The following is a 25,282-nucleotide window of genomic DNA, read 5'->3' on the forward strand; positions in this document are numbered from 1 at the left end:
GGTGAGGGGAAACAGGCAATTTACCTAGGCTTTCCTCGGTGCTTGCTTTGATTTATGGTGGGCAAGGCATAGATTAACCCCGATTTCCTACATCCAAAACAAGACTTTTGACTCCAGCTGGCTGTTGTTTGAAATATTTTTCTTCTCTGTTCTGTCTCTCCATTTTTCCTTTTTTTTTTTTTTCCACTGCCTTCCTCCCTCTGCTGCAGGGATTTGTCCTCTAAAAGCTCGAGGTGGGAGGGAGCAAGGACTGAGAGCAGGCAGGCGGCAAGAGCTGGAAGACGCCAGGATCTGGCTTTTGTTATTGGTTGGCTGCGGCCTGATGGATGAAGGGCGGAGTGAGCTCTTCTCAGTGTGTTCTGCTGGAGCCCAAGTACAGAGACCATATTTACAGGTAAGAGAAAAAAAAGACGAAAAGAAATTTCTTTTTCTTTTTTTCTTTTCTTTTCTTTCTTTTCTCCTTCCTTCCTTCCTTCCTTCCTTCCTTCCTTCCTTCCTTCCTTCCTTCCTTCCTTCCTTCCTTCTTCTTCTTTTTTTTTTTTTTAAAGGGAAATGCTCGGTTCTAGTAGAAGCATCTTAGGGAGTGTGGGAATCCTAAATTTTCGCTTCCCGAAAAACCTGTCCCTCAGCGACTACGGGAAGCCTAGATGAGCAGCTCCTGGGTTTGCAAAACCCCTTTTCCGATTTAAATACAAAAGGCACAAAACCACGAGGAACTTGTCTTTTCCTGATTAGCCATCTAAGCAAACGCACAACGGACGGATAAAATCCTGTGTCTTTGTGTGTTTTCATCAGGCTGTGTTCATGGAAACCAAAGGAGGCATGAGAAAAGCTTGATAGATTCCACAGGTCCTGAGAAAATGGAGCCTTCTCTGAACATACTGGATTCAGTATGGGGGTCTTTATATTTAGGACCCAGCAAGGAGCTTATGATTTTTTTTTAAGTGTATAGTTTCTTTTAGCCTAGACTTTGAATGAACGATCTATGTGCATGTAAGCCCTCTTCGTTCTGTGCATCTCGTGCCGAGTAGCTGCAGCATTTGTCAGCAAATGTGAAGCTTCCATGCATGTGGTGATGAAGTAAAGATCTATCAGTCAACATGCACGGGACAGTTTTCCTTTAAAAGCACCGAAGCCTAATTGAGAAAGATGAGACTTTGCTGTGAAAAGTAGGGTCTGACCTACACGTTTCATTTATGTATCAGATACGTCAATGTTAAGAAATTCCACTACACACTGCTGGCAAAAGCCTCACAGCAGTCATGTATTAGCACGCCTAAAGTTTTGACTTTACTAGCTGCTTATAATGCCTGGCATTAAGTTTTATTTTCTTTTATGAAAACCAGGAAAGTTTTTTTTTTTTTTTAAGCAGCACGGACTAAATGTTATATTTATGGTAATAAAGATGGCAAAAATAATTTTATTCCACAACACTAGCTCCTCTGTAGATTATATTTTATAAGATCATTTAAGTCTGGGAGGAACTCATTGCCTTTGAGGTCTTAAAAAAATAGTACAGTCATGGACACATCGGCATCCAATTAATACCTGTTGACTGGAGTAAAACACAATCATAATAGTGATGTAAATATTTTGCTGCCTTTGAATGAATTAAAACTTACTAAGAATGACTGTAATTTCTAAGGAAATTTGGTCTTAATTTTGCTTTGATTTGGAAGATGGGTGGTACAACCCTTTGAATAAGATGGTACAAACATAACAAATTCTTAAGAAATTAAATGGTAAGGAAATACTGCTGCATGGTGGGTAAAGATTACTCAAGTTGATGAACATCTCCTTTGAACTTCCTAAATATACTTAATATCTTTAAAGAGATATTAAGATCAGATGTTATGTTGATCTCTCCTATGGTTTGTTTTGAACCATTTCTGGTTTTCAAAAATCATGACATCATGCTACAATTTCTCCGTGTTTTTCACTGTTGATGTTTTTCTTTAAAAGTAATTTTTGGTTTTTCAAATAAAACGATGATTGCAATTAATTCAAGATTCCCACCCCCACGGAGCCTAAGGTGGTATGCAAATCTAAATAAATATTCAGCTGCTGGAATGTGGCAGGGACAATAAATCAATGCAGTGATGTTTTCTTAAAAAAAAAAAAAGGAATTATAAATTCTGAACAAAGCTACCTCTAGGAATGAAGGGGGATTGATGAAAATTAGAGAGCAGAGTTCCACATGGTTTTAAATTATTCCGTTGCCTTGGAAACCAGCTGCTGCAGATGCATTTTGCTTTCTTTAGCTAAAAATATCATCCTTTTAATAATCACTAAGGGAAAGGTTTTGAATAAAAGCAGAGCGTATTGTTGTTGCTTCTTATAATTTCCTTAATGGCTCACATATTTTGGATGGAGAGTAGATAAATCCTCTCTCCATCAGCATTTCCTATCAGGCACTGGCAGATGTCTGCAAGGCTTATGGAAAAAAGGGAGACAACTGTGGCAGCTCCTACTGCAGTCTGCAGAGGAAAGGTGTGTGTGTGTGTGTATGTGCACGTGTGTGCACACGCACACGTGTGCCTGTCTGTGTCTGTTTTGTACTTGAGGCAAAAGATTGAAAACATGATGCAGGCAAGTGGGACCCGTCCAAAGCTCTTCAGTAAGATATGACAAGGTCATTTATTTTTCTCCGGGTGCAGCCGGGTTTCAGATGTAAATATAGGCTTGTTTGGTCTTCCTCTGCAAAGTCTTGGATCTCATTTTTCTCCCCAGGTTGCAGAAGTTAGCCAGGTACTGTGTCTGTTGAAAAATGAAAAAAATATTTTTAATGTTTCATTAAACTAAAAAAATAAAATAAAATAAATAAAAGAAGCTGGAAATGCATGCCTAGACCTTGAGTGGTGAGCAGTTAGTTTGGTTTGGATACAATGGAATAAGGACCATTTTAACTGAAGGCCCAGACCACATTTGACTAATTCAGTCATTAACTTACCTTGGTAATCAAGCTAATGAATAAAAGACTATACATTCTAGCAAGCTAAAGAAATTGTTTTAATATTAAGCTGATTCATTCTAAATTTAATATATTTTTTATATGTGCACATATATAGTTGAAGTTTTTTTCTTTATCTAAAGTAAAGCTTTGTTTTATATGGCTTTTCTTTATAAGGAAAAAAAACCATCACAATTTTTATCCTACTTGGCTCTAGGCAAATTCTCAAATTAAAATATTTTCCTTCTATGTGCTTTGAAGGCAGCACTGTCACCCTGAGCACTTCCTTATCATTTGTTAAGAAGGGGATCCTCAGAAGGCTTGAGCTTTGCTTATTGTTGTGATTCAAATGAGGCTCTCACTTCTGTTATCTCTCCACTGCTTGCCTAAGGAACTTTGCTATGGAATACTTTATTTTCATAAGGGTAATCTTAGCCGGTTAGACTTAGGGTAAGCAGTGGAGCAGATCCAGAACTACATGCTTAAACCACGTGCTAAAATACTTACTGTCTAACCAGTACGTTATGTACAGTTCAATTCCGTAAGCACATTACTGCTTTCCTTTTCTGGGGGCCCAAGGATAGTGGGGCATATTTAGTCTTTCTCAAATAATGTGAGTAAATATTTTCAGCATAAATGTTGATGACATTGAAAAGCACACTAACAAGACAGAAAGACTAAGGGCTGGTCATGTGACCCATGCAAACGACCTCATTATCAGGTGCAGTCATGGTATACTCCAAATTCCTGAAGATTATGTACCAAATACACGTATTTGCAATGTTAAATAACATAGAAATCCAGTTTATAACTTACATCTATAAAGTTTTATGCATCTTTATTTTCTAAAAATGCCCTGCTACCTTTGAAGATGCTTTTGTACAGGCCTCTCAAGCCTCATAAAATACACTAAGGAAAATGAATATTTAATAGCTTCCTCCATAACTTTATGTCTATAATGGAAATATGCTAGTGTGGTAAATGAATCCCCCTTTCTGGAAACGAAGCTCCGGTATTTACAAGAAAGTGTAATAACATCAGGGTAAGAAAGCTTGAGGCAGATTCTGCCAGTCTCACATATGTTACATATGTAAAGTGATCCAGGAAAATAAAAACTCACATTAACATTTACTACCTGATGCCATAACTCAAAAATGTTATCTATTAGATGATATTCTTGCTTTCTTCTATATTAGTACCTGCTATTTTGTGTAGGAAGAAAACGGGATTGAATATAAAACAATTACTGCTCTTTAGTTATACTTTCACATATCAAGGAGCAGGCTGTGGGGTTTGTTATCAAGCCAATGATAGCACTTGGAGAATCCACAAATCTCAGTCATTGAATAGGACCTTGTATTTCTCAGTCACTTGTTTAGATTTCAACAATGGGCTAAATAGTCAAAGTAGACTTAAGAGTTGTTGAATGTACAGATTGTGAAGACATAGATTCTGTGTAAGATTTCAAACATTTTATTCCAGGAATGATTATCCTGATGGATATCAGCAATGTATATCAGCACAGATATCGTGGACAGGAGAGGAGATTTGTGGACATTAATATAATCACTTAAAATTTAGATAAGATGGGGTAGGGGCGATGGCTCGGTGGTTAAAGTGTTTCCTGTACAAGGAAGAGGACTGGAGTTTGGAGCTTCAGAACCCATATTACTATCTGGTGGACACAGCATGTCTTAGTTAGGGTTTTACTGCTGTTAACAGATACCATGACCAAGACAAGTCTTATAAAAACCATTTACTTGGGGCTGGCTTACAGGTTCAGAGGTTCAGTCCTTTATCATCAAGGTGGGAGCATGGCAGCACCCAGGCAGGCATGGCGCAGGCAGAGCTGAGAGTTCTATGTCCTGATCCAAAGGCTGCTACTGGAAGATCGACTTGCAGGCAACTAGGGTGAGGATCTTATGCCCACTCCTATAGTGACACACCCATTCCAACTAGGTCACACCTATTCCAACAAGGCCACACCTCCAGATGGTGCCACTCCCTGGTCCAAGGATATACAAACCATCACACAGCATTAGCTCAGTTCGTGTAGTTCCAGTCTGGGAAGCCCAAAACAGGAGGCCCAGCTGGTGAGAGACTCTAGTCCTATGTGCAACTTCGAGGTTTGACTGAGAGACACTGCCTCAAAGAATAAAAGGAAGAGTGATAAAGGAAGAGTCTCGGTATCAACATGAGGCTTCCAACACCATGTACATGGACACATATGCATAACCTTCACAATGGGTGGCCACACAGGTGAACATGCACTTTCATGCCTGCATACTTGTGTGCACATGAGCAAAAAAAAAAGGAGCTAGTAACCCTGGCATATATTCTCCACAGCCTTGATGTTAAGAGCATTCCATTTTAACATAATAGTTCAAAATAGTCAAGAAACATGGTGTACATAACACATTTCTGTAGGTTTTTTTTCCCTGATTCATTTTTACATTAGTTATAAATGAAATTAACTTGAAAAGAAAACAACAAATGCTTTCCTGCAAAATTTTGTATCTTTAGTTAATATTTAGCAGAAAACTTAAAAAATATTAATATTTTTCCTATAATGTATGTTTTAGGCTCCTAGGAGCAGGGGACTTATTCATAGAGCTATCTTCCTGATGTGTCCCTGAAGTTTCAGTTGTGGCACAGACAGTTATTCTTGAGGCATGGAGGGAAACTAAGCCTTTGCCTGTACAAAATTATGATAGTCAAAAGCTATGTGTTTATACTAAATAGAGGACGTGTTCCATTACGACTGTGTAAAAGAGAATTGAAGTTGAGGAGGGCTTTGGAAGAATGTAAAAAAAAAAAAAAAATACGACTGGTCAGATCTCATGGGCATAACCAAACTTTAGAGCTGCTTGGAATTCTGCACTGAGACCTCTCTGGCTCCCAGTGGGGCTGTGGGCTTGACTTGCTGTCGCTATTTCTTTCATATTTCTAAGTTCGACAACAGGGTTAGAAATATATTTAGTTTCTTTTCTAGCAAGTGTCTAAACAGTTGCTTGCTGTCATGCTATGGATCCACCATGAATATTTAATAAATGAAACAATTCCCTAAGCAGCAGGAGGAGTGAATACCTTTACAAATGCTTCCCTCCCTCCCTCCCTCCCTCCCTCCCTCCCTCCCTCCCTCCCTCCCTTCTTCCTTTCTTCCTTCTTTCCCTCCACTGGCCATTAAGAGTCATCATGTCCCAGGAAATTCTCGCTGTGATGGAGTAAACTTAGCAGGACAAAGAATTCTCTGAAAGCTTTCTTTTTGTTCTATTTTCTTTCTCCTAAGTCGCAGTAATCCTTGTTTTACATCATCAACATTTCCTAATTTATTGTTTACCTACTGTGATGCTCGGTCCACAAAAGCCACGTAGTTCTCAGTGTCAAACAAGAAGCTGAGCGACTCTTAACATTTTCTGTCTTTGGAGATCATCACACAGTATCCAAGTGAGGCTCTGGAGAGAGACACCCCATTCTTGTCTTGCCCCAGCCTGGACTATTCTCTTAGTGTGGTCATTATATCTGTCCTCTGCCTTCTGTAGGTTTCTCAAAACCATCTAAGCTGTAATGGCCAGTGGCAGGGGTTTTCCTCCATCCCCACATCACTGCCTTACACAATGCCTGATAGGCAGTGTGTGTTGCAAATGGTGTTGAGACTAAATAAATGAAGTGAAGGATGGTCTCAGCCAGCCAGCCAGCCACCTCGGCTCCTCTAACCACTCAGTGCCTACATTCTCCAACGGTCCTTCTCTTTCATGTACTACTTCAGGAATGCCCTGAATGTGACGACATGCATATCAGAAATGGCATGAATTCAGGAAAAATCCCACATTGGAGAGTTTTTTTTTTTTTTTTATTGCCTAAGCTGCACTTCAGTTTTCCCGTGTTAATGAGGGATTTCATCTGCATACATTCCCCATTTCATGCCTCTCTGCTTTGCTTCATTATAATGCAGCAGTCAGCCCTCCATATTAGCTGGTCACAGATTCAACCACATATAGGTTGAAAATATTAGGGGGAAATGGCATGTGCTTCTTAAGCAAGATAGTATAACAACTATGATCATCATGTTTTTATGGCGTTTGACATAACACAGAATGCAGAAGCCATCCATCATGAACTAGTGTGCTGTCTGGAATCCTGAGTATTTCCACGGACCTGAACATTTGTAAATTTTAAGACAGGGTTTCTTAGAACCAATCCCTCACAATACTGAGGAGTGACTTCTATTTTATGTATACATTCATTGAGAACATCTTATGTTCAACCAATAAATTAATTGCAAATTAATGTAATTAAGTCATTGTATTAATATGTAAGTATTAATATTGATGTATAAAACATAGCAGTGTATATTTAAGCTATCTCTTTTACATATATTGGGGTCAATGAGTCCCACTTGGTTATGCTAAAGATGTCCGGTAACATGTGATTAAAGCTAAAATTATGGGACTGTGGGTATAGCTTAGTGAAAGAGTGCTTACTTAGCTTGGAGCAGGCCCTGGGTTTGACTCCCAGTGCTGAACAAACAAACAAACAAACAAACAAACAGAAAAACAAGGAACCAGAAACCCTTTTACTCTACCATTGTTTTGGTTGTTGTTGTTTGTTTTGTCAATTGTATTGTGCTCTGAAGAACAATCCTTAGGCAAAATTTACAAGTCACAGAGCTGGGTTAGTGACAAAGAAACCAAGGATAGGTGGTTTCTGAAAACCAGTGTGTCATTTACTGAATCTTAATACACCTCAAGATAAAGGCGAGCAGATAATGGGGGGTGGGGGGAGCAGAAGCCTTTTCATAGAACCCCCCCCCCCATAACCAGGTAGAAAGGATCACAGAAAAACAATGAAGAAAGGAAAGGGGGGGCAGGAGAGAAGGGGGAGGAAGAGGAGAGATAGAGAGAGAGAAACAGAGACAGAGAGACAGAGACAGAGGGATAGAGACAGAAAGAAATAGAAAGAGAGAGAGGCAGAGAGACAGAGACGCAGACAGAGACAGACAGACAGACAGACAGACAGACAGACAGACAGACAGACAGACAGACAGAGACACAGGGAGAATGAATGAGAATGTGTATCAGGACCCTGTCCTGGAAAAGAAAGGGAAGGAAAAAGGAAATGTAAGCAGAAGGGAGTGGAGAGGGAGAAAAGGAAACCAACTTTAAGCAGCAAGGTACCACTGAGAGAGTAAGAAAAAATGATGATGCATGGTTTCAAACATGCAGACAGACATCTGAGTTTCGATTCTGGCTCTATAATCTGCCTCTGTGACCTTGGCCTTGATATTAATAATAACAATAGCTAAATGAATCCGTCAGGCTGTTAGTTCTCAGTTCTGAGAGAAATTATCACAAGCTTAACATTGTAAGCACCTCCGAGAGTCAGAAAGCAAGGCTGTGTTCATTGCCCAGCATCCCACAGGCTGGAATCAAAGCATCAGTGCAGTGGGGCTCCTGACAGCTTGCCGTGGTAGCACATCTCATTCCAGGCTCCTCGTGTTGAGGGTAGACTTCAGCTCCTTAGGCTGGCATTGGATTATGCTCCTAGAGGCTGTGTGTCCTCAGGCCATGTACTTCTTGTAGTTCCACACAAAGCATCTTTAGAACACTCTCATCCTTAAGCCTTTAGGCTAGTAGTTCTCAACTGGGGGACCCCTTTGGGGGTTCAAACGACCCTTCCACAGGGGCTACCTAAGACCATTGGAAAACACCGATATTTATATTACAATTTGTAAACAGCAGCAAAATTACAGTTATGAAATAGGCATGAAAGTGATTTTATGTTTGGGGGAGGTCACCACAACACGAAGGACTGTGTTAAAGGCTCACAGCATTGAGAGTTGAAAGTTGAGAGTCACGGCTCTATGCCCAGTTTGAAAGGCTTCTGTGACTAGGTCCAGTGCACACCCCTCAGGTCACTGGTTCATGTGCAAATCCTTTATGCCACACTCCATAGACCTATGAGTGTGATCTCCAGAGTGGCTTCTCATAATTTCATAACCGTGGCCTTAAAGAAGCGTGGATACTAAGACAAAGAACATCAAGACTATTCTAACATCTTGTTGGTCACTTGCCGAAAACATTGGAATTGCAACATAGGTAATATGTGTATGTTAACGCTAAGTATTAATTTGAATAGCTGAGCAGGCTGCCTTGTTGGCAAAGGTATGGTAAAAACATATCCCAGAGCCCCATCAAAGAAACACAAATTGGCAGGGCCTCTCTGGCAGCCAAACTGGCAAAATGTTTGGAAATGTCAATGCTACCACCTCTAGGAATTCCTCCTAAAGTTGTACTCAACAATATAACGATATGGTTAAGATGCTACTGGGATTTACATGTGTTCCCTCTGAAAATGTTTCTTTAAAACATATGCTCTTTTAGAAGTTTCGTTAAATATTTATAATACAATTAGTCAGTGAAATACTATGTAGCCCAAAATACTAAATAAGAGTTAAATGAAACACCTAGTTGTGGAACGAGGTGTTTTGTGACACAATTGGTTTGATTATAGCCTATAAGACTGTGTATCGTATGGTAGTCCATTCACAGCCTTCCCTGGAGTGTGGGGTAGACCTTTGGTAAACTCTGGTGACTTAATATACAAACATACTCTGACAATTTCCAGTTAACTGTTGTCAAAACAAGCAAGAGACTCCTTTGAGAGCAGGAGGTGGGCTTTTTTGCAGGATGTGGTCACTGCAAAGTGGGAGACCCACATAATGCTGTGCCCACCGTCAAGAAAGAGGGTGCTCTTAACAAAGATTTCCGTCTTTGACCTGATAGCTCTTTGCAGTGGTCATTTGTGTCATAGCCCCAATGACAAGCTGTGCAACTTGCTCCCTCACCCCTAATTTATCAACCTGCTTTGTGTGTGTAATCTGCCTCAGTGTCACTCTCAGTAAATAGTTTGTTTTGGAAAAAAAAATCAAATTTATAAAGGAGTCAGTTTCTTGTGGTTCTGGAAGTGGGTGAGCCGAAATGAAAGGGCTGTGTCTAAATGAGGGATTTCTTGATGACGTGCCACCTGGTGGAGGAAAGAAAGCTACGTAGCACAGCAGGAAAAGAAGGCTCTGGCCACCAAACACGATGACCTGAGTTTGATATCAGAACCCACATGGTGGATGGAGAGAGAGAACCAACCCTCCTGTCTTTATATATATGCTATGGCCAGTGTGCATTACACACACACACACACACACACACACCCCTAAACAAACAAACAAACAAATGTTAAAAGCAAAACCATTGGTGGAGATGAGAATGAGAACGCATGACTGCATAAGAGGAAGTGCTCAGGAGAGAAGTGGTTGGAGGATCAGAGCTATCAAGACGTCCCTTGTGTCTTTTCTTTTTCAGTTCTGTGATGCATCTTAGAATAGATAATACCCTTGAATGGCAGGAACGTGTAGAAATGATCAGACTTTAGAACACAGGGATGTATAGCCTAATGCTATCAACTAGCTACTCTTTAGACCTGTGGTATAGGTGAGAAACTCAAGAAAATTAACCCCCCACAAAAACTGTGAGGGGAAAACCGTGTTTGAAGCAATGAGCCTTTTTCCCCACCAAAAGTGAGTCTTGGAGCTAAGTATTGAGAAAAAGTTTCTCTTTAAGATTGTTTACCAACTGGCCTGAGGGACAGCCCACTGCAATGCACTGCACTGTAGCACTTCCCCTCCAGGGAATCTTTTCCTCAGATGTGCTTTTAATTGGGGGTTCTGGATGTTACCAGAGATGCGGGTAAAAAGTGTTCTTTCCAGCTGCCATCTGGTGCTCTGTCACCTTTGGAGCAAGCCACTTGTCTCAGCCTTTAAACCAGCCTAGTTTCTTCTGCCTCTTGCTCTTTTATGACTAAATCCATGATTTAAACAAATACCAAGACCTTTTTTAAACTCCCCAATTGTTCTTTATTCCATTTAGAGATATCCCTGTCTTCAGAATCTCTCATCCATGGTTGACCTGCCTTTACTCATGTCCCCAGAATTGGCCAGTCTGCCTTCATTTTTATCCTTCATCACTCTAGATCAACTGACTTATCTCTGTTCTTCTTCTCCTGTTTATTTATTCACTTTACATCCTGATCAAAGCTCCCCATCTCTCCCATGTGCCCCCCTCACACAGCCCCTTCTCCCCACACTTCTTCTCTTCTCCTCTGAGAAGAGGGAGGCCCCTCACTGGGTACCAACCCACCCTGGCACATCAAGTCTTCCGTTATTATTTTGTAGTGGTGGCATTGACACCCAGGGTTTTGTGCATGCGACGTAAGCACTCTGCCACAATCACTTTGGGTAAGGTCTTCTCCCTGCTAGCTATTGCCAACTACCCATTAGTAAGCAACCCAAGCCCATGACTATACCCCCGCTACATAGTAGTAAGCACTCCTTCAGTGAGAGGAAAAAGAGGATGTGGAAACAGTGTGGGAAGGTGGTGCAGGCACACTGGTCAGTGCACTTGGCTTATGCATGGCTCATCAGCTGTCTTGGCCCATAATAGATTTGTAGTCAAGGACTGTTTTCTCTTTAACAGTTGTCTGATAACCCAAATCTCGGGGTCTGTGGAGGCATGCATCTAAGCCCTATAGACTTTACTAACTTGAAAACATTAACTTGTAGAGGAAGGCCTTCATAAGCACCATTCTTCATGGTTCTTATCCCCAGAATGACAAGTTAGAGTTTGCCATTTTATACTATAAGGGATCTTTCTTGGGTTGTTAGCTAAAACAGTTATTTCTCATTTATATCATCATGAATCTAGCATATAAATTAAGGACTTAACACTTTTCTACTCTTAACTCCAGTAATCTGCTTTCCTTTCCAAGTCTCTGGGCACATATACAATTACTATACTGTCATTTTTGTCCCTGTCTTCCGACTGTGACTATTCTGTATCTTATTCCATTTAGACTATTGTAGCAAAGTATCATGGACTGCTTGGGTTGCTAACAACAGGAAGCCCAGGATCAAGATCCTATCATAGTCAGTACCTGACAGACTTTCTTTCTGGACCTTGGTCACTATAACCTCACAGCAAAATGCTGGGGGGTGGGGAAGGGGAGGAGCTTGGGTAGTGATAATAGACTTTTAGAAGGAAAGTGCTTATTAGCCTCCATGATATAATTATTCCATCAAAACCACACCTCTTGATACTATCGCCTTAGGTTAAGTTAGGAAGATAACATTCTTAACATTGTAACAATGGAAGAACAAAAGCATTCCAAGCATGATCCTCTGATAATAGTACAAATTGTAACAATTTTTCTATTAGGAGTAATACAATATTCTGAGTAGGTAGATTTCAAAAGCTTAGTAGGCCCCATAGATTTTACATGTAGAAAAGATAGGACCTCGTCATAGAACCCTGAAATAGGACACAGACATCTGATTTATAGCAGCTGCACAGTAAAGGCAACACGCAGTGTTAAGAAGTATCAATCTAGGGCTGGAGAAATGGCTCAGTGGTTAAGAGCACCCACTGCTCTTCAGTAGGTCCTGAGTTCAAATCCCAGCAACTACATGGTGGCTCACAACCGTCTGTAATGAGATCTTATGCCTTCCTCTAGTAGGTCTGAAGACAGCTACAGTGTACTTACATATAATAAAAAAATAAATCTTTGGGCCAAAGTGAGTGGGGCCAGAGCAAGAAGAAAAAAAAGAAAGAAAGAAAGAAATATTTATTAATATTTATTAATCTAGTCATCTACATTTCTGAGTTTGTTAACTGTGCCTTCTGAATGAGGTCTCAAAAATTCTGTGTCATGGGGCAATTTCAAATACTGCCTAAGATTTCACTTAGCTGTAGATAAGAGAACACTCATTGGAAACATTCATAGTAACTGCTCAGAGGATAGCCTCCTCCCCACCTATTACTGCAGTCAGCTGAGTGGGGATAGTATCCTAATCTCTGCACAGCCTCGTTCCTCCTGTAGGGTTTTCCTTCCATTGCCATGAAAGTAATTATAACATGGTGTTTCCAGTGATGTAGCCAGAGTGCAAAAGAAGGGACCAGGTTGGTGAAAATAGAGGAGGGTGAAAAATCTTCTCTTTCTCCCTTCTTTAGTTTTTCTTGTCCTTTCTCCCCTTCTCTCTCCATCCCTCCCCTTTCCCACTCAACTATCCAACTATACATTCCAGGCTTTCTCTAGCTGATACCAGAAACTGAGGTATATTGAGTCATTGGAAGCCTTCTTTCTCAACTTTTGGGAATGATGAGGTGAGAGAGTCTTTTGAAGGTCATAGACATGTGCTAGCTGGGGGGTTGGGGAACCAGAGAATACAGACACAGAGCAAAAACTGTCCCAAGACATGGTGGTCACCAACACCAAAGGACAACAATTCTTGTCAATGATGACAAGAATCAAGGGCTAGACCTTCAAAGATAAAGATAAGTCCCTGAAGTCAGACTTCCTCCATACTACCAGAAGCTATGTCTTGAGTTGCTATGTTGAGGTTGGACTTTCAATAAAACAACCCCTCCTTTGTAACTCATGCTACCAGGGTTTCTTTGTGATATTGGCTCACTCAACAATACATGGCTGGTTAAAGGCATTTACTCATAGGACTGTGTTGAGGGGCAAGACAAGGTTTTAGTGCCCCAGTCATTTAACCATCCAAGTCACTAATGCTGACTATTCTTATCTGTGTTGTTGACTCAGTGTAAATTGCACTTCAAATTACAATGTAATTTGAAAACAGCTTCTTTAGCTTTGCAAAGAAAATCAATAGGTGCTAAGTGGATCTGGAGTATGAAGTCTAGCACAGTAAAGGGCCATTTCTGGCTATGTAAACAAGGCACTGGTCAGGTTATAGTAGGTTAAACTGTGAAAGAATTTAGCCAAAATGATCTAGCTCCAAGTAGGCATCTCTCTCATAGACCAGAGAATGTGGTCTCTCATCTGTCACATCACAGTACCCACTACCTTCTGTCTACCTGATTGAGAGGCTGTTTATTATTGTAGCTATGTATCATTCCCCCTTAGAAAAGGCATATTTCTTGGTAGCATTGTTATAAATGGCACATAAGAGAGACAATGAGGGGGCTTCATGATTTTATCACAGCCAACCCTAGTCCCTCCTGAAGGTCTGCCACTGTTGTTATTTGTGTTTATGACCCCTGATTACTTACTGTTCTCTACAGATTCAGAGAAATTTGTTGCTCTCTGTGGCTTAATGATTCCTCCAACTTGACATTAATTTTTTTTTTTAAATTGTGAATCCACCTGCACCTGAATGGCTCTCCCAGCCTATGCTCCCACAAAGAGTGAAGAAGTTTAAATTAATGTTTTATCCAGCAAAAAGATTTAGGTACTGCAGTCTGTCATGTGTAAAATCTATTCAGCTATCCTTGGCACGGGCCTTGAGTATTCCCTGTGGCTCTGCTGAATTGACTGGAAACATGATAAGGCATCTAAATTCTGCAGGTATTGCCATTCCTAGCAGCCAATTTGATTTTTGATGGACAGAGAGCCCCAGGAAAGTAGATGCCTTTGTACCTAAGTAAAAAGAAACCCCCAGCAAGACAGACATCCCCCTCATCAGTATGCTCCTGGTATGACAGCCATGCAAGTGAGTGATCCATTTTGTTCTGAACTCTGGCTCTGTCAATGACAGTACACGATTTACTAGAACAAATCAAATAAATGTATTTGACTTGGGTTTTGGCATTTGAAAGCATGAAGCCGTACTTCCTAATGCAGCTTTCTGATTCCATACTCTCAATTCGAACTCTGTCTTACCGATAATGTTACCAGAATGAGAATGAGAAATAAGAGCGAATCAGGGTATAATTGTTTGCAGTGGTTTCCAGCGTTATAGGTAGTGCAGTCTGTGTGGTTCAAAGCACTAGATCCTAAGATGACTTCAAGTCCTTGACTGCAGTCAGCGGGCACAGATTTCAATGCTCGGCTCCCGTTCCTTCTGCAGGTCCATGTGACAGCTATGAGTGGAATTTTAAAGGGGACGTTGGAAGAAGCTGACAGCGCTTCACTCTGCTCTTCTGTGCAGGAATCAGATGATGACGTTTTTAGCTGTTACAGTGCTGAGAGTCTTGATAGTGTCAGTGTGTCCACACCTGATCATTTACCCGTGAGTATCTGAAGCTGTATTTCGTGTTTTCCTCTAAATTCTACCTGGATGGCCGATACTCGGGTGTTTCAGCTTAATTCACTATCTCGTAGCTACTTCCAGGTTCTTCGTCATACAAATGCATTTGAAAGTATCGTTTTGTTTAATTAGTCATGATGTGCTTCTGTTCACCTCTCTAATGGCATTGGTCTAGAGGAGTCAGAATTTAGTCTCATCAGAGGTAAGCAGATAGCCACGAAAAGTCATTTTATCGTCTGCTTTCTCTTTGTTAGAGAAACAAGTGAGCCATTTCATTTGTAGCATCTAGTACTGTAATCAATGTCAATAGGTTGGGAAGTATTTGCTAAGTGCAATGTGCTCACCTAAGGTAGTTTTTATTTTTATTTTTTTATACTAGTTTTGAGAATCAAACCCAGAGCCTTGCAAATACTAGGGGCATACTTTGCCACTGAGGCACATTCTCAGCGTGGGTGGGGGAGAAGAAGGAAGAAGGGGGGGTAGTGAGGAGAAAAGGCCGGTTAGATAACTCAGTGGTTAAGGTAAAGGATAAAACCACCAAGCCTGATGCACTTAGTCAGGTCCCTGGGATCCACATGATGGAAGGAGAGAAAGAGTGCCTGACATTTGTTCTTTGATCTCTACCTCCATGTTCACATACATGTGCATACACATACAAATAAATAAATTTAGTAATAAAAATTTAGTAATACAGCAATAAAGTATAATGATAAAGTATAATAGCATAATATTAAAAATAGATGTTTTTAAAATATGGTGCTGCAAAATTGAGACAATAAAATTCTTAAATTCTGTAGATAAAGGCAAGGCTCAGATACAAGCCTATGTACACACACACACATATTTCTAATAAGGAGATTAAGGTAAAAAGAACATAGAGTATAATAGGATATGTTTGAATTCATTATCCCATTCATTTTCTAGTTACATTCACTGTAAAAAGATGCACATAAGTAAAGTTTTGATATAGAATTTTTTTCATAATTCTGCCCATTTAAACTTAACCATTAATGGGGGCAAGACTTGAAAACATTATTATTATTATTATCATTATTATTATCATTTATTATTATTACTTTGTTTTGTTTTTGTGGCATTAGTGCTTGACCCAGAGCCCTGTACAGCTGCATTAATCAAGAGATTGAACAATACAAAGCAAAAACCTTCTTACAAAAGCTGATGTTTTCAACTCTTGACTCTTTTAATAAGGATGGAATATGCCCAAATATAAAATATTAATTCTTAAATTGTTGAGCCACATCCCAATACTTATAATTATCTCTTTAAAATTTTTGTTACATTTACTTATCTGTAGTGTGTGTGTGTGTCTGTGTGTCTGTGTGTGTGTCTGTGTGTATAGCACAGCACCTGTGTAGAGATCAGAAGACAACTTGTAAGATCTTTCTTTCCATTATGAGAGTTGTAGGGATTGAACTTGCCTTTACCTGCAGATCCCCATAGTTATCTTGTAGATGTGTTAATAAACGAAGTAAAATCAATGGAGCTCTGTAACTTAACATAGGCCTTACAGGATCTCTAGCTGGCTATCTGTGGCTATGAAAAAAGTCCATAACCAAAAGCAATTTGGAGAGGGAAATGTTTATTTCAGCTTATGGGTCTTTTCCATCATGTTCATCATGAAGGTAAGTCAGGGCAGGGACTCAAGGCAGGAACCTCGACGCAGGAACTGAAGCAGAGGCCATCAAAGGATGTTGCTAATTGACTTGCTCTCCGTGGCTTACTCAGCCTGCTCATTTATGCAATCCCAAACCACCTGCTTACGGGGAGCAGTACCCACAATAGGTTGCACACTTCTGTATCAGTCATCAAATAAGAAAATGTCCCTACTGGTTTCCTGCAGGCTGGTCTGATGACAGTTTTTTCTCAGTTGAGGCTCTTTCTTCACATCTGACTCTAACTTGTATCTAGTTGACAGAAAAGCTAACCAGGAGCAGTTACAGAACCAGAGCAAATGTCATTTAAAGCTTGCATTTTGCGTTGAATAATTTCTGTCTTTTAATGAAGTAAATTTAAAAATTACTCCAACAAAATAATACAATGTTATTTTCATGTAGATTTTTTTCTACCTTCCCTGTTCTTAGTTCTTAGGGAGTTTTGTACTTAGGGATTTTAAACTCACTGGGACATCCTTAAAATCCCTAGTAACATTATACACATATCTCTGTGAGCTCAAAAATTCAATTTTTGTGCCTTGCTTTTTGCTCAGGATTTAAGAATTAATATTTTATACTTGGGCATATTCCATCCTTATTAAAAGAGTCGAGAGTTGAAACCATCAGATTTTGTAAGAAGTTTTAGGCTTTGTATTGTTTAACCTCTTGATCAATGCAGAACTTTTTAAATGACCTTGCAACAAGTTTAAAAAGTGAGTAGAAGGTTTACGAACTCTTGTGAAGATAGCCGCAGTTTGGAAGTAAGACTGTTTAGTGACCCAAAAATTATTTCCAGACAAAGCATTGTGGGAGAATCTGCTTTGAGGTCTGTTTGCTGCCTTTTCAAACCCTCTATGCTACTGTATCCTTAAGAAAGACCAGGACAGTGACTTTATGTCTTGATATGACCTTCGATGCCTAGAAAGGCATAAAACATTTTATATTTAGCAGATTAATTTAACAGTTTCTATACTGAACAGATTAATTCTGATAGATTTCCATTCTTTTTTGATGGAGTTTGATCCAGGCCTTTGTACCTACTTGGCAAGTGTTCCACCACTGAGTGATATACTCCCTGCGATAATTCAAAATTCTCAAGTGCTGTAAGAATGAGGCAAAAATACATGGTATGGATTTATCAAGAAAATTAAATTTTTTTCTTATAAAAAGGAAAGAGTCTACCAGATGCTCACATCCTTAAAAAAAACAAAAAACAAAAAACAAAAAACAAAAAACAAAACCCCAAAAAACAAAAAAAAACAAAAACAATAAAACAGTGGTCCACATTTAAAGGCAGGACTGTGGGGGACTCTCTAACAATTCCTCTTCTCTGTGCTTTCAAGTCGGGTCTGGTAGAGAAACTGTCCAGTGTTTCTCAGTCTTTTTTCCCTTTAGCCACTCCTGAAAAGCACCATCATTTAAGATGTCGTTTCCCTGAGGTAGCTCCATCTCGCAGTATAGAATACTAATCTAGGAGTACAGAAGAGCAAGCGCCACACCTCCGTGATTTTTTTTTTTTAAAAAAATAAGCTCCACTTTTGTTTTTCAACACCCTGGCTATCTTGTGCATCTCCTAAAGTCACAAATTGGTTTTGTCCTGGGAACATCAATCTCAAGACTTCTCTATGCCAGACTGCAGTTGATTTCTGCAGCTTGCGCATTTACAAAGCACCTGTGACTTTCATTTAAGCATCAGTGCGTCTTACAGATGTGGTTTAAGAAGCCTTCCGGATGATCGTGATGGCACTCTAGCAAAGGTTAGAGAGAGTGAAGGAACAGCAGTTGATCTGGACATTTGAACAGTTTCTAGGAAAAATAAAACCTCTTCCATACCCACAGCCGGCATAGGACACTCTCGCCCATTGTCAGAGAAATCTTAGGTTGTAAACCTTGCTAAGTTTTATTATTATTATTATTATTATTTATTATTTTGGGGGTGGTGGTGGTTTTTGTTTTGTTTTGTTTTGTTTTGTTTTTCCCTATCATCAGCATAGTTGATGGGCTTGTCACGGTGACCTTTCTAGAGTTGAAGAAAATTGTTTACAGATTCTCCTTTGGAAGAGAATGCTGCTATTTATCATTTGGTAACTTGGGGCCGAGAACTGTGAGTGCAGCCACACCAGGAGGGGGATGAAGAAGAGCAGGCAGATGTAATCTGCTGAGTTCTTCCTGTTACTGTGGGCTACTCTCAGTCTGCTAGCAATCACAAAACCTTACTAACTCCAAAGCTGGGATAAGAGAAGAAAATCTGCACATTCAGGTTCCTTTCTTTCAGAGAACCTGAGGCTTGGTGCAAGCTAAGACAAAAGACAACAGTAGTTGCTGAATCTCCTCTTTAACTCAAAGAACATTAACAGTGACTTTCAGAGCAGTTGTTTAGACTTTCACTCTAAAGCTATGGGGGCCAAAACCACGGAGGGATCTTGAGAAGCCTGAAAGTTAAGCTGCGGTAGAGTACGTTAATACCTACCCATGCACCCTGCCTTTCCACCCATCTCTGCTGTTCCCGATGGTTTACATCCATGGCTGACTAATAAGTACAGAGAACCAACTCGTCAAGTCAGTGACATGGCTGCCTCTTTTCTGGCAACTCTCTTAGGTGTAGAATGAATTACTCTTTTGGCAAAAGTTAAGTGAGTCAAAAAACAAAAAAATATGGCAGGGCAAGAATTCAAGAGGAGTGTGAAGTGACAGTTCGCTTCCCCTTTCTGCCTGGAAGCGACGGGCTGGCTTTCCTCGTGTGTCACTGACATTGATGGAAATGTCACAAGGCAAACGTGTTTTACATTTACATGAAAGAAATTGGTTTGTCCTTGTGACATGATGCTACTTTGGTAATGGTGGGAACGTTGCCATGAGAGGTGGGTGAGTTGAAGTACACAGAGGGAATCTTGAACAGTAGCTGGCAAATCCAGGGTTATGTCACTGCCTCCATAGGTAACAATCTTCACACACCTCGGTTTTTTTTTTTGGGACAACGGAAGTTGGGCAAGTGGGCCTCCCAGAAAACAGGCAATATCTCTCTGTCTCTTCAACCCCAGGGTACAACATTACTTGTTTCCTAACTCAGGACTTTCGAAGCCCATTGCCCTTGGATTTCAGTTGGGCTCACTTAATCCTAACTTCCTGTTAAATCGAGTAATTCTATTCTTGCAATGGAGAGGTACAAAGTCTGCTTTTATATTTGTTTCTTTGTTCTACACCTTGACAAATCATTGAAATCCAGCATCAAGTTTAAAAGCTTAGCCAGGCCAAGTTTCAAGTAGAATTTGGTGTGTCTGTGACAAGGAATGCAGAATAGCGAAGCGATAGTTTTAATTCTGTTAGCTGTCGTGAAAAAGTAAACCATGAGGGACATCCTGAGGTGGGGATGGTACTCTTAGCTGGAAAGGATAAAGCTTTCTTAGCATGTGATCTTGGATTATATGGTAGAAAAATTCCCAGCTTTCTACATCTATTATTTACTCGGGATGTTTGTAGGTGGATTGATTTTGTAACTATTTCATTCAGAGAAGAATTAAAGTCACTATTAAATATTAATGACACCATCTTCACATTAGTGATCGAAACGTTGCTCTCTGACAGGATAATCTGTTTACAAATAAGCCTCAGAAGGTTTACATTTTATAAACCTCTCAGTAGAGAGTCAGGTCTGTCACTGGTCAGGGGCAGAAGCAGCATGCTTTTGCTATCTGCAGACTCAAGGGTTCTCTTAATCTTTTAGGGACTTAAAACCAAACTGAAATTATTGTCTTGTGGCACAAAAAAATTTCAGAAAACAATCCTTGGAGTTGTTAGAAATCTGACTGCTAGGATTGTTGTTAGAAACAGGAGATTTTTTTGGCTTTTTTATTTTTAATTTATTTACTTTTGGTTTTGAGACAGGGTTTCTCTGTTGTAGCCCTGGCTGTCTTGGAACTCACTCTGTAGACCACACTGCCCTCCAAGATCTACCTGTCTCTGCCTCCTGACTGTTGAGATTAAAGGTGTGTGCCACCAGTGCCCAGCTTAGGCATTTTATTAAAGATAATTTTAATAGAGACTTTGGGCAGAAGGGCTAAGACAAAGACACTTCTTAGACACAGGTAAGACATTCCCAAGTGTGAGAATTGGCTCCTCCAGGGACAATTATAATTAACTGTCTTAAAGTAGCATAGATACGTTGTATGTGTGTATGTATGTCTCAAGTTATATCTCAAAAGGTAGCTAAGAAACCACTTTCCCCTTTTCTCTTTCTTTAATAAGAGCAATGACAGGGAGATGCCTTGGTAAAATTCTAATTCCATAAAGAAAAACCTGAAGTAGGAGAATTACACAAGGGCTTTTAGTACATGTCCTTTTCCTGCAAGTGCTGTTTCTCATGAAATTCCTAGAAATCTATAGGTGTATACCTGGGGATAGTGAGATGTTTCTGTAGCCAGTTCCTTGCTAGAATTGCTTCTGTACCAGCAATAGGTTTCAGCTCAGTTCCTGGGTGACAGGCTCGTTTCCATTCATAATTTACCTGTTTTCCTTTTCAGCCTCAATATCCTTCCTTTCAGATCATCTAAGGGTGGCCACAAGTGCAGAATAACAAATTGTCCGACTGAAAAATACTGTGGCTTTAAATAGACCCAAATAAAAGTGGGGTGATTAAAATTCTAATATCCATCTTCCCGGTTCCATTATCTTCTGGGTTTGGTTTGGAACCGAGAGAATTACTAGCTCTAGACTGGCTGCTTAGGACGACGCTGCTGCTGGTAGCATCAGTGCCTGAAGCAAATGTCTTAGTGATTCTCCAAAGGCTTTACAATTTATTGCATAGAGCAGGCTCTCTTGACATCTGTGTGATGGGAATACAGAAAAGAATTGCTTAGGAAAGTAAAGAGTCATTTGTAACAATTTCTGTATAGAGTATAATATGTAGTGCTCTACTTTTAGGAAGTACATTTTTTTATTGTCTAGTCTGTGTGTGTGTGTGTGTGAAGAGTTTGAGAATAATCTCAGAATGTTTGAAGGTTTCATATTTATTGTCGTGGAAGTTTTACATGCTCAGTGACAGCAATCTCTCACATATTAAACTTAAATAAGTCTCAAACACACTAAGTTCTATGCCTAGATGAAACCAAGTTAAAAATGTAGTTTGTAAAATAACAAAGAAAGAGCAATCATAAATATAGTAAAAGCTAAAGCAAAGACCATTATGTAAAAAACATGTAAAGGCATTGACTTCCTTTTAATACCACTTAATTTTCAAGTAGAGAAGTGTTTCAAGTCAGTTAAAATGGCAGTAAAGTCAGTTGTACTTGATTTTATTTTGTACTGCAAATGGAACAATGAAGTACTACTAACGATTCATCTATATAGTTGGCAATTCTCAGAAGTTGATGAAGGTTTATAGTCATCTGTCTTAGGGTTTGCAATGCTGTGAAGAGACAGCATGATCGTGGCAACTCTTGTAAAAGAAAACGTTTAATTGAGGCTGTCTTACAGGTTCAGAGATTTAGTCCATTATGATCATGGTGGGAAGCATGGTAGAGTACAGGTAGACATGGTGCTGGAGAAGGAGCTGAGAGTTCTACATCTGGATCCATAGGCAGCAGGAGACTATGTACCACACTGAGCATAGTTGGAGCATATATATGAGCTTGGAGCATATATATGAGCTTGGAGCATATATATGAGCTTTCAAAGTCCTACACAATGACACACTTCTTCCAACAAGACCACAGCTATGTCAACAGGCCACACCTCCTAATGATGCCACTCCCTGTGGGCCAAGTATTCCGATTCTTGAGTGGCTTTATCTACTCAAACCATCATCACATCAACTGTTAAGTCACCTGAAAAAAAAGGAGGAGAAGGAAATTATTATTATTTGGAGATTTTAATTAATATCACCAAATGTTAATTATCTCAAAAATACTCCTTTTCAAAACAGAAATCAGTAAACTAATAAACAAGCAAACAAACAAATAAATAAAAATTGACAAAACCCAAAACAAGCAACAAACACTAAATCCTGCCTTTAAACAATTCTCAAAGTTCCATGAAGTCTGGTGAAGACTAGGTTGGATGCTAACACACTAGACACTTCTGCCATGTGTCTTCTGGGTTAGAGGCGAGACAGAGGTTGTTCTTGGCCAGATTAATTTTGTTCTGAGTACTGTTACTCGTCACCCAGAGAGACCTCAGGTGCAAGGACTATACACTTTGTTTCATGATTATGAGATAACATTCTTAGAAGTATTTTGAGGTAAAATAGATGTTTTCATTTTAAATCATGTTTTGAATATTACTCTTAAATAAAGCAATATTTATATTTCACCTGAAAATTAGTATATACATTTCCTTCATCTTAAAGGGCATATGTACTGTAAGCTTTGATATCAGAATTTGGCATTAATCCTAATTTTGAGACTATTGGTTAGGAAGAAATAATGAAAGTAAAAAATTGAAATATGGGTCATTTTTTCCAATGAAATTAGTCCTGATTTCTACAAATAAGCTGGTACATTTTTTTTCCCCGCTCCTTTTTTTTTCGATGCTGTGTCAGGCCTGACTATCTGCCATTTGCGGTTTCTATGGCAACTCTTACTTTGGCTTAGAGAGGAGTAAAGATTTCAGATTATTTACATTTTCACATAAATATATATGTATATATATATATATATATATATTAAGAATACTTAACCAAATTTCATATTCATTTTCTTAAAAATAGAGATGTGAAAATAATTTTAGCTTTATAGAACATTTTTGAAATATTTTAGTGTCAAATATATATATATAACCTAGATGTCTTGCAAGTAGTTAAATACTTTCTGGGAAAGTGATGGAATTGATTGCCATGCAGGTGACAATGCCAGTGGGATAAATAGATCAATTGGTAAAAGATGTATTCACATCGCTGAACACTTTCATTAAATTACATGCTCCCACTGTTTTTGGTGTGTGTGCGTGCATGTATCTTGTATTTGGGATATTAAGAAAAGTAAACTTATTTTCTCTGTGTGTTGGAATTATGTGTGATTTATGTTATCCATCTGTCTATCTATCTATCTATCTATCTATCTATCTATCTATCTATCTATCTATCTATCTATCTTTGTCTAGTCATTATCATATAGCTCTTTCCTAACAAGATTCTGTGGTCATGTATTGCAACTACTACTTCTTCCTCTCCTCCTCCTCCTCCTCCAATTCTTCTTTAAAGATTTATTCATTTTACTTCACGAGTATGAATATTTTGCCTGCAGGAATATATGTGTACCACATGCATGGCTGGTGCCTGTCGAGGACTAAAGGGGTTGTTAGATCTTCTGAAACTGGAGTTATGGATGGCTATAAACCATGTGGGTGGGTGCTTACCTGGTCCTGTGTAAGGGAAAAACGGTGTTCTTCATCCCTAACCCATATTTCCTACCTCTGTAATCTCTTTCTAGTATTCATCACTTAACACTACTGTTATGACATGTTCACATTTAAACCCTAGGGAAAACCTTTAGGGATTGATATGAAGCTTGAGCAGTTTATATCTTCACTTTTAATATTTCAGTGTTTTTACCCCATACTTTGCCCAAATTGACTTGATATATAGACATACATAAGTATAGATAGGTATGTTTGTGGTAGATTAATCTTAGGTTGTCTTTCCATTCCAAAAAAATTTGATACTGTATCTATTATTTTATACAGAGTAGAATTTTATACATTGATTTCTAGTGTTTATTAAGATTTAAATGTGTTTTGTTTTTATTTTGAGGTGGACTTTCTGACAGGTTATTTTTAGTATGAGGGAAGGTATGGGTATGTTTGTTTATTTTATTTAATTTTTAGTTAATTAAAGTGATTTCCACAGAACATCCTTCAATTTGGCCAGCGATTACTTTGTGTTAGATAAAAGTTGCATTCATTCATTCATTCATTCATGTATTCATTCAGCGTTTTAAGTTAATGAAGAATATGAAACCTCATCAAAAAAGTTATCAGTGCATTTGATCATCTTAATTGTTAAAATGATGGACGTAACTATGTTTCCAATATAAAATTGTTACAATGTAGGTGCATTTAAACTTCTTTTGAAAATGTTCATTTTTTTAAAAATTAAATCACATGTTAATTAATTTATTTTGTGTGTGCGTGGGGGCGGAGTGCATAGAATCATTCTGGAAAAATACAGCTTTAAGCTACACATTATATGCAGCAGAGAAAAAGTTAGCCTTTGTACCTAAGGCACTACAGCAGGGTAATCGTGCAACCACAAACAGTGGCATGTTTGGAAAAGTATGGAGACTCTGAGTTCCTTCTTCAAAGCAAAATGAGGAAGCTCTGACCCTCAGTCAAAGGGAACAATGACTACCCAAATTCAGGTTCCAAGAATTTCTATTCTATTAAGAAAATCCAGGGATCCACCCCATAATCAGCCTCCAAACCCTGACACCATTGCATACACTAGCAAGCGTTTGCTGACAGGACCCTGATATAGCTGTCTCTTGTGAGACTATGCCGGGGCCTAGCAAACACAGAAGTGGATTCTCACAGTCAGCTATTGGATGGATCACAGGGCCCCCAATGGAG

At 39.2% G+C, this 25,282-nt stretch overlaps 1 protein-coding gene across 1 annotated transcript in view; it reads left to right on the plus strand.

Annotated features, from left to right (window-relative positions):
• The first annotated feature begins 276 nt into the window (after window positions 1–276).
• Csrnp3 (cysteine and serine rich nuclear protein 3) overlaps window positions 277–25,282 on the plus strand; it is a 183,713-nt gene continuing 158,707 nt past the window's right edge. Inside the window, exons 1-2 of the mRNA XM_021155449.2 lie at window positions 277–394; window positions 14,871–15,032. The gene's annotated coding sequence lies outside the window, so the exon portion shown is untranslated. The remainder of the gene's footprint in view (window positions 395–14,870; window positions 15,033–25,282) is intronic.

The sequence above is a fragment of the Mus caroli genome, chromosome 2 (assembly GCF_900094665.2).
Source record: "Mus caroli chromosome 2, CAROLI_EIJ_v1.1, whole genome shotgun sequence".
NCBI lineage: Eukaryota > Metazoa > Chordata > Mammalia > Rodentia > Muridae > Mus > Mus caroli.